Genomic DNA, 10,470 nt, shown 5'->3' on the forward strand with positions numbered 1-10,470 from the left:
AGGCAGCATCGATCGGCTTGAGTTAGCAGCAGTAGCGAAGGAATCACTTGGGTTTAGTTAACAGCAAGGGATCGATCGATCGCCCACCATAACCGGGAACTCCCCGATATTTTCCTCGCCCTCGCTTCTACCATGGTTTTTTCCGTCATGGACGGCCCAAAGAATGTCATACAGCTGCGTCTCCGGCCCGCCCAGGACGAAAAGTCCATTTTTTGTCATGATTTTTTGTCATAGAAGTAGGACCCCACCACATCTATGATGATACCGGGTTTTGTCACAATTATTGTCATAGAAGTGTCATAAGTATGACAGAAAAAATTCGTTCAGCCCAAAATGTCACGGATGTGTCTTTTTTTGTAGTGGAGGTGGGTTGCTCTCAAACGATAAAAGCCGTGCACTAACTCTGAGCAGCCACCAATTTATGGTGTAGGGGGCGGGCTATTTATAGCCAGTAGGAAACCCGACCTGATTTGTCCGAAATGACCCTGGGTCACTAAGGAACCGACACATGTCCAACGGTCGGATTTCAAACACACGCGGTGTCGGATTTCGGGTTCCGGCAAAACCCTTAAGGTTCGAACACTGGGGTGCGCGCGAAGATCTCCCCCTCACCGATCACGCCCTCACACGCTTCGCGATCTCTAGGCTAGGCACAATGAACTCACAACACATGACGACACAAGATTTATACTGGTTCGGGCGACCGTTCTGGTGTAATAACCTACTCCAGTGTGGTGGTGGTGGTGGTGGATTGCCTCTTGGGCTGAGGATGAACAGTACAAGGGGAAGAACATCCTCCTGAGGAGAGGTGTTCTTGGGCTTGGTGTGTTGGTGTGCGGTTGAGGATCCGATCTCTCCTCTCTCTCTCTCTCTCTCTGTCTCTCTCTCTCTCTCTCTCTGTCCGTCCCCCTACTGTGGTGGCTAGTCCTATTTATAGAGGCCCTAGTCCTCTTCCCAAATATTGAGCAGGAAGGGATCCCACAACGGCCAAGTTTGAAGGGGGACAGCTAGTACAGATTATCCTGACAAAAGTAGTCTTCGCCTGCCAAAGGCTCTGGTGGTGACACCGTCTTGGGCTCCACGATGACCTCCGTCTTGCCGTCCTGCTGGGCTTGGTCTCGTTGCACCGATATGGAAACCTTTGCTTGGCGCCTCGGTACTCCTCGCCTGCGCTTGCCTCCTTAGCACCAAAGAGGAAACAAGGACACTGTGCGCGCTGGCGCCCGCCTGGTGCCCACCTGGTCTCGATCGTCATGTCTTGCGTCATTGGAACCTCGCGAGGTTTGCCTTGCCTTGATCTCTCCACCCCTCGCGAGCTAGCCTGGTGAGGCCGCTCCCGAGGAGGTCTTGTGTCACCCGCCTCGCGAGACTTGGCCCCTCGCGAGGGTCTTGAGTGCTTGCTGGTGAAGATGGGCCGTACAAGCCCGCTTGTGGAGCCACGCCGTGGGCCGCAGGCAGGCAAGTCTGGGGACCCCCATTCCCAGAACACCGACAGTAGCCCCCAGGCCCAAGGCACGCTCGGACTTGGCTTCGAGGCGGAGCCAAAGGGCAAGTGCGGAGTGCCGCGGGCCCTAATAGCCTGCGGCCTTGGTCGACGCGTGGCGGTTGATTGGACGTGGGCGTCTCCGCTTCCCCACGTTGCCTTGGCAACTGCCCAACCGACAAAAGGCTGGTGTGGGCGACGCTTGCCCTCATTGCTTCCTTCCGCCTTGCTCCAGATCCCCTTTCTCGCCCCTTGCTTCTGAAATCTCCAGATCTGCTCCCATCCCCTTCTGCATCAGCGACCAATGGCGCCCCAGAAGGTCAAGCCTGCCTCGTCGCCAGCTTGGTACGAGCCAGCTCTCGATGCGCCCAATGTCTCGGAGAAGAGCCTCGCCGCCACGCGCCTGCTGACGGCGGGGAAAGCAATGAGAGGGGGAAGACTGAGCTCCGGGCCGGCTTTGACATGCCGGAGCCCGAGGGGAGCACCTTCTCCCCCTTCTTCATGAGCAGCGTCACCGCGGGGCTGGTTCCCCCTTCTCTGACTTCTTCTATGAGGTCCTCGGCCACTACGGGCTGCAGGTGCTGCATCTCCATCCCAACTCTATCCTTCTCTTGTCGATCTTTGCCTTCTACTGCGAGGCGTATCTCGGCGTGATGCCATCCGTGGCTCTGCTGCGCCACTTCTTCTTCCGCTGCATCAACGAGGGTCATACCTCCAGGTGTGCCAACTTCATCGCGGCTGGCAAGGCCAATTCGATCTCGAAGACTGGGAAGAAGGCCGACGGTTTCAGGAGCAAGTGGGTCATGATGGACGCCAAGTGCGTCCACCCACACTTGGTGCTGCCAACGGAGATGCCCCAGTCTGACAAGGGGTGGTCTTGCGCGAAGCTCACTGATGAACGGGCGACGTTGGTGCTGGAGCAGATGAACGCTGACCTGAAGCCGGGCAACGCGAAGGCGGCAAAGGTGACAGGGGCCATGCTCTTGAGGGAATTCCTGATGCTGCGCGTGGCCCCGCTTTAGGCGCGTACGTGCCCCTTATGGAGGCTTGGGGACGAAGAGGACAAGGTTCGCCTGAGCTCAGAAGCCTTGCCTGACGGTGAGCTGGCTGCGGCTCTCCGCCTCCTGGTCGGGGACGACCAGGAGTACCCACCGAGCGTCTTCATTCCCTTGTTCCGCCGCAAGGACGGGGCACAGGTCGTGGCCGCCAGGCCGACCTTTGACATGCGCGGGCTGGTGCCGCCGGCGCCCACCGGGGCCCTTGTGGCGCCGACGCCGGTGGAGCTGCACCTTGCCAGATGACGACGAGGCCAGTGCCCATCAGGAGAAGGGGGCTTCGCCCGTGGTCCCGACGAGGGGTAGGTCAGCGCTGGTCTCCCGAGATGCTGCTCCTGCTTTGACAACGCCTGGGGCTGCCTCTGGCCCCTCCGCTGCCCCGTCTTTTGCTCCTGGAGCCCGCGCGCCCGCGCCTCAAGCTTCAAGGCTCTCAGGCTTCAAGCTCAGCAAGCGGAGGGTGGACTACGCCGCGGTAGACCAGTAAGTGCCCGCGCTTTGCCTTGTTCTTCCTTATGCTACTGCCTCTTGATGTTCATCGTTGGTTGGTTAGGCCGCCGCCTGCGGTGAAGAAGAGGAAGGATGCAGCGACCCCGCCCAGGGCTGAACCATCTGCAGCAGCCGCACCCCCCCTCCACAAAGAAGGGAAGCGATGGCACTCGCACTTCCCCGGCCCGTTCGTCCTCGCGAGGCCTGGAGGAGCATCCTTGTGAGGGGTCAGCCCCCATGGCCCCGCTGGCTCCGGAGGCGTTGGTGTCCGGCCCAGCCGCTGGGGTCACGAAAGCTCAGGAGCCCCCGGTCTTCCAGGCCCTGGTGACGATGCCGTCTCCTCCTCCTGCTGCGCCACTGCTTCCAGGCCCTTCTGTCTCCCCTGATGTCTTGGAGCATGCTCTTCTTGAGATGGCTCGGCTGCGAGAAAATCTCCAAGGCCCCGACCCCCACCTGGTAGCCGGTCGCCTGGAGCTGGTCTCCGGCTGGCTTTACTCTGACATGTCTGTTCAAGCGACGCTGAGCCAGGCCGCGGCGACCTCCGAGAAGGAGAGGCAGTCTGCCGCCCAAGCCGCGGCTGCTCGCGAAGTTGCGCTGAAGGATGCCGAGATCGCCCAGGATTGCTGCCGTGCGCTAGAGGCCGAGCTGAAGAATTTGCGCGACCTGCGCGCAGAAGAAGCTCGTGGCCGCCAGACGAAGGAGGAGAAGATGAAGGCCCGGGAGGACGCCATCAAGGATCGCGATGCTGAACTGGGAGAGTTGGCGAAGGTGCAGGCCGCGCAACGCAGCCGGCTGGAGGAGCTCGAGCGGAAGGTGGAGGCGGAGAAGGCCGATCTTGGCGCCAAGGCGAAGGTCCTGACCGAGGACGGCGCAGCCTTCGCGCTCCTCGAGAAAAGGACCCGTGCGGCGCTGAAGGCGCTTTACGAGAAGGGCTTGGAGAGGCCGCTGACCACCGACGAGGATGGTCCCACCTAGCTGCTTCCCTACTTGGTTGACGCGCTCGAGGAGGTCGTGAGCGGCATTGGTCCCATGGCAGAGGAAGAAGCTCGCGTTCTTTCCTCAGTCGCGCTGACGCGTGTCTTCAGCCACCTCCATCTTCGTGATCCCGCTGCCCGCCTTGACGAGCTGCTGGAGCCTGTGGACAACGAGCGTTGTGCGGCCGCTGCTGCTGCCGTGAAGGGCCAAGTGGAGGCCATGCTGAAGAAGTTCTGCGACTTCGCTCTTGCGCCTTCGACCAGCGGTGCTACCGATCATGCGGCTCCGGCTGGCGGTACAGGCGAGGGTGATGCGACCAAGGAAGGAACACCCCTTGCGGGCGTCGGTGGTGCCCAGGGATGATTCGCTTGCGGCTGCTTTCCTGTTTTACTCCTGTAACACGCATCATGCCTCGTGGAGGTGTTTAAACTTGCGTTTGATATTTGGGAGAACAATATGTCTTGTAATATTTGCTTTGAGATTTTGTGGTTCCTATTTGCTTTACGTTCTACGTCGGCAGAGCCCGGCCCCGCGCATACCTTAGCTGGCGTTGGATTGTTTGGAGAACAAGACGAGACCAGGGGTGAGGGGCTACGTGACCAGTTAGGCTCCTGAGTCGCGATGCTCAGGAGTCCCCCTTGACGCGCAAACAGCTTATAGGAAGGGGACGCAGGAGTAGATTTAGTGTTCTACGTCGGCAGGGCCCGGCCCCGCGCATACCTCAACCGCCATTAGGCCGACCGGAGACCAGGACGGAACCAAGGAGTGAGGGGCTACGTGACCAGTTAGGCTCCTGAGTCACGATGCTCAGGAGTCCCCCTTGACGTGCAAACAACCTTCATACCTTTGTCCTCGCCGAGGCTCAGCTCGGGAGGGCGCGCGACGACCAGGTCCGAGGGACCTGGCTGGCCGGCGTATGCCTAGGCGTGACCCAGGCGTAGCCCCTGTGCCCAACCCCCTTGCACGGCTCTCCCGAGGGGAGGCGTTGCGGTGGGGCCGAACACTGAGCTCAAGGGCTCCCTGAAGTTGATATGGCCATGGGACCGCCCTCGGTTGTTTATCACCAGCGCGGAGCATAGTGCTTCCGCACTTGCACGGGCATAGCCGCTCCTCGGCAGTGTCGACGGCCAGCGCGGAGCATGGTGCTTCCACTGGTGCGTGGGAGGGGACTCCCTACTGCGGAGAGCCCCCGGGGCATGTACAGCCCCGCCCTGACACGTGGCTTGCACGGCAGGGCTAGACGAGGTGTGTCTGGGCACTCGTGAGCCAGCGCGGGACTCACGAGGCCCTACCTCAAGGCGGGTTGCGCCTGGTCTTGATTCTTGTTTTATGTGGTGGTCCTGCGAGGTGGTTAGACAACCTGTGCCGAACGAACCTCCTGAGGTTATCGCGTGAGAAGGCCAAGCACCAACAGCCCCAGGAGGTGACGTGAACGGGACCGGCCCGCCAGACAAAGCTCGGCCGTTGGATTTTGTCGACGCTGCGGGGACGGGCCCGAGCACAGACGCCATGCCTAACCTTTCTCACGCGAAGGGTCCTAAATAAAGACGATCGGCGTGCGGCTCCCGTGGTAGGTGACAATCAAGCAGGTGATAGTCATAGATAGATTAAGCATGGAAAGCAAACTGGCTCAAGTAAACGCAAGGGAGATACATGCCACTGGGTCAGGCCCGAGCGGCTTGGGGATGATGCAGCCCGTGGGGCGCCCCTAGCAAGGTAAGCTAAATATGTAAAGGGATGCATGCCACAGGGACGGACCCACGCGGCCCGGGAAGGATGCAGCCCGAGGGGCGCTCCCAGCTAAATGAACTTGGAAAATGTCACCTGGTTCCGTCGTAGAAGGAGTGTTGGGGCAGCTGAAGATGCCTGGTGCAGGGGTTGCTCCTCACGAGCCACCGGGGTCCTGAGCCTCGGGAGGCCCTGGGGGTCCAGGTGGTTCCTTGAGGACCATCTCCATTTCCACCAGGACTGCGTGGTGTCTGGCCTCCTGAGTTGCCAAGATGCTCCGCAGGCTACGCTGGAAGGCGGACGCCACGCTCGGCAGGCCAAAAGGCAAGCGAACGTAGCTGTGAGGTGGGCCCTCGCAGCGCCCCACGCGCGAAGGCCAGAAGAGCTCCTGAGATGCGGCCCTGTTGAGCCCTGGGACGTTGATGCAGACGCGCAGCCCGGCATCCTCGCCTGGATGGGGAGCTGCGCCCGGTGAGCGGCGGTCGCCGCGCATGGCTCTCGCGTCTTACAGTTCCTGAGTGGTCTTGGCAATGAACTTCTGAGCGTTGGGCGCCCCTCGCCCTGTGTCCTCCTGAGGGAGTCGTGCCGCTAAGCACGCCTCCAAGTGGTGCTCGAGCGCCTCCCTCGTGACATTGGCAAGGTCTGAGGCCCTCCAGAAGAGAGCCCCCGAGCCCTGCCCGAGGAGGACGCCGGGCGTGCCTTCCTATGCGAGGGAGGGAGGCGCCCCAGGTGCGGGTGCCGATCCTGATGAGGTACCACTTACGGCGCCGCTCTCCTGAGGTCCAGCACGGAGTAGCTGCTTCTTCTTCTTGGGGACGACCTCGGGGGGGTACTGAGCTACATTCTTGTCGGGGTCTTCGATTGACGCTGCTTGGAAGGCGCGCTCGAGGGAGCACACCGCATCTCTTTCCTCGCAGGGGACTGTGATTATCCCGCCGCTTCCTGGCATCTTGAGGACGTTGTAGCCGTGGTGCGTCACTGCCATGAACTTGGCCAGGGCCGGGTACCCGAGGATGGCATTGTATGGCAGACGGATGTGAGCGACGTCGAAGTCGATGAGCTCGGTGCGGTAGTTGTTGCATTCTCCGAAGGTGACGGGAAGGCGGAACTGCCCCAACGGCGTGGTGGAGCCGTCGGTCACTCCTGAGAAGGGCTTGGTAGGCTGAAGCTGATCGTATGGCACTTGAAGGCTATCGAACGTCTCGAGGGACATGACGTTGAGCCCTGCGCCGCCGTCGATGAGGGTCTTGGTGACTTGTACGTTGTTGATGATGGGTGAACAAAGCATCGGGAGAGCGCCAGCGGTTGCCGCGCACTTGAGCTTATCTGTCGAACTGAAGGTGATGGCGCACTTGGACCACCTGAGCGGGCGCGTTGCCTCGAGCCTGGGGAGGACTGCGTTCACCTCGCGGGCAAACTGCTTGAAGATGCGTTGAGAGGCTGGGGCTTGAGCTCCGCCCAAGATGCAGGCGATCGCGCGCGGCTCTTGGAAGCCCCCAGCCCCCTCGTCTTGATGGTGGTCGTCGTTCCTTCTTGGTGGTGGAGGCAACGGAGGAAGATCGGCGTTGCCCTGAGGGCGGTCCTCGCGAGGCTGATCCCTCCAGGCGCCCTCGCGAGGCTGGTCCTACCAACAGTCCTCACGAGGCCGGTCGCGCCACTCCTGGCGTGGGCCACGGTCGTCCCAGCGTCCTCTGCCGCGTCCTCCTCCTCGGCCATAGCCCCGGTCGTTGCGCTCGGGGCGTCGACCGAAGCATCCGTCGTGAATGGCCCTGAGCTCTTGACAGTCGTTGGTGTTGTGGTTGTGCACGTTGTGGAAGGCGCAGAACAGTCGGCTGCTCTTGGATGACTCGGGCTGGTCTCTGCCGCACTTCGTGTCTGGCTCTGCCGCGAGCACGGCCACTCCCTTGCGCTTCACGTCCTTGGCCTTGGCTCTCTTTTCCTCTGGGTCGGTAGCTGGGAGCTCGAGGAGGGAAAGGCGCCCTTCCTCAGCCCTTGCGCACTTGGTCGCCAGGTTGAACAGCTCCAGGGATGTGCACAACTCCTCATGGATGGCGAACTCCTCCTTCATCTTGACGTCGCGGACGCCATCAGAGAACGCCGAGATGATAGCTTCGTCCGTCACCTTGGGGATCTTGAGGCGAACGTTGTTGAAGCGCTGGATGTACTTCTGGAGGGTCTCTCCTGGTTGCTGCTTGATGCGACGTAGGTCACCCACGGCGGGGGGGCGGTCGTGAGTGCCCTGGAAGTTGGCGACGTAGCGGTCGCGCATCTCGTCCCAGGAGGAGATCGAGCCCGGAGGCAGGTTTAGGAGCCAGGAACGAGCGCCGTCCTTGAGTGCCATGGGGAACCAGTTCGCCATGACTTTCTCGTCGCCGTTGGCCGCCTCGATGCTCAGCTCGTAGAGCTGCAAGAACTCTGCGGGGTCGGGGGTGTCGTCGTAGCGAGGAGGCAGATCCGGCTTGAACTTGCCCGGCCAGGCAATGCTACACAGCTCAGGGGTGAAGGCGCGACAGCCTGCCGTGGTCACCGGGGCCCGCCGTGGAGGTGGAGCCTGATCTTGGTGCCTGCGCGCTGTCACGGCAAGTGGTGCAAGGCCCTGCCATGGCTAGCGATACTGACGTGGCGGTGCGAGGAGCGGTGGAGCGTTCTCTTGCGGTCGAGGGACTTCTCGACAACTTCTTTCTTCACGTGCGGGTGCTTGGCGCGGCCGGTCGCGCCGCGGGGCCGCGTGTCTTGGCGCCAGGGCGCCATCTTGGTGCAGAGGTGGTGGAGGTGCTCCGTGAGCTACGTCGCCCGTAGTTGGCGGTGGACAAGGCAACGAGAGGGACGGTGCAGGGGAGCCCCCTGCGGCGCTGACGAGCTCGGCGATGCGGTCCAGCCAGTCCTCGTAGAGGTCGTCGATGGGGCGGTAACGCAGGAGCTCGTGCGCCATGAGTAGCGCAGCCCGCACGTCCGTGGGAGCGCGACGAGCGTGAGACGACGAACCGGCGGGGGTCAGCGATGGAGTGGCAGTGCGGCCGTCCCGCCGCACCGAGGGGTGCAGCGAGGATGCTTGCTGCTCGTTCCCCGCCGGGCCGGTGGCGGCGTTGGCGGCGGGTGACGGAGAACGACGGGAGGCCCGCCGATAGGAGCCGTCTGGGCGACGTGGGCGGCGAGGGCGGCCCGGCGTTCAGTGCGGGCGCGACGAGCGTCCGACATGGTTGCGACGAAGCGATGGGACGCGGGTCAGCGAAGGAAAAACTCCGGCGCACCCCTACCTGGCGCGTCAAATGTCGGATTTCGGGTTCCAGCAAAACCCTTAAGGTTCGAACACTGGTGGGCGCGCGAAGATCTCCCCCTCACCGATCACGCCCTCACACGCTTCGCTATCTCTAGGCTAGGCACGACGAACTCACAACACACGAGGACACAAGATTTATACTGGTTCGGGCCACCGTTGTGGTGTAATACCCTACTCCAGTGTGGTGGTGGTGGATTGCCTCTTGGGTTGAAGATGAACAGTACAAGGGGAAGAACAGCCTCCTGAGGAGAGGTGTTCTTGGGCTTGGTGTGTTGGTGTGCGGTTGAGGATCCGATCTCTCGTCTCTCTCTCTCTCTCTCTCTCTCTCTCTCTGTCCGTCCCCCCTACTGTGGTGGCTAGTCCTATTTATAGAGGCCCTGGTCCTCTTCCCAAATATTGAGCGGGAAGGGATCCCACAACGGACAAGTTTGAAGGGAGACAGCTAGTACAGCTTATCCTCACAAAAGTAGTCTTCGCCTGCCAAAGGCTCTGGTGGTGACGCCGTCTTGGGCTCCACGATGACCTCCGTCTTGCCGTCCTGCTGGTCTTGGTCTCGTTGCACTGATATGGAAACCTTTGCTTGATGCCTCGGTACTCCTCGCCTGCGCTTGCCTCCTTAGCACCAAAGAGGAAACAAGGACACTGTGCGCGCTGGCGCCCGCCTGGTCTCAATCGTCATGGCTTGCGTCATTGGAACCTCGCGAGGTTTGCCTTGCCTTGATCTCTCCGCCCCTCGCGAGCCAACCTGGCGAGGACGCTCCCGAGGAGGTCTTGTGTCGCCCGCCTTGCGAGACTTGGCCCCTCGCGAGGGTCTTGAGTGCTTGCTGGTGAAGATGGGTCGTACGGGCCCGCTTGTGGAGCCACGCTGCGGGCCGCAGGCAGGCAGGTCTGTGGACCCCCGTTCCCAGAACGCCGACACGCGGCAGCTTTACTTGGGCTACAAGCAAGGCTGACTCATCCAGCTCTGGATAAGATTTGCTCTCATTGTCTTCGCTCGAAGACATAGGATTTTGGTTGAGCATCACATCAGTCACTCTGACTTTGTTCACTTGGACCCCACTTAACAGTACGGTGGTTCCTATGACTCAACAAAGAAGAAAAGGAAACTACGAAACAACTATGTCTTCGCACTCCATAGTCTTCAAGTGAATATCTTCACATGTCATAATCTTCATCGTGAATGTCTTCACGAACCACCATTGTCTTCAATGTCTTCACACATTTTTAGGGGTCATCTCTAGTAGGTAAACCGAATCAATAAGGGACTACTACATGTGTTATCCTGCAATTCTCACAAACACATTAGTCCCTCAACCAAGTTTGTCGTCAATACTCTAAAACCAACTAGGGGTGGCACTACATGCACATACAAGTAGGTAGGTTGAAGTGATAAACACATAAAATACCCCATTTAGATGAGGGTAAATATGGGTGTAAACTCCACTCATCAACCTCCCTCTCTC

Source organism: Triticum aestivum, chromosome 7D (genome assembly GCF_018294505.1).
Source record: "Triticum aestivum cultivar Chinese Spring chromosome 7D, IWGSC CS RefSeq v2.1, whole genome shotgun sequence".
In the NCBI taxonomy this organism is placed as follows: domain Eukaryota; kingdom Viridiplantae; phylum Streptophyta; class Magnoliopsida; order Poales; family Poaceae; genus Triticum; species Triticum aestivum.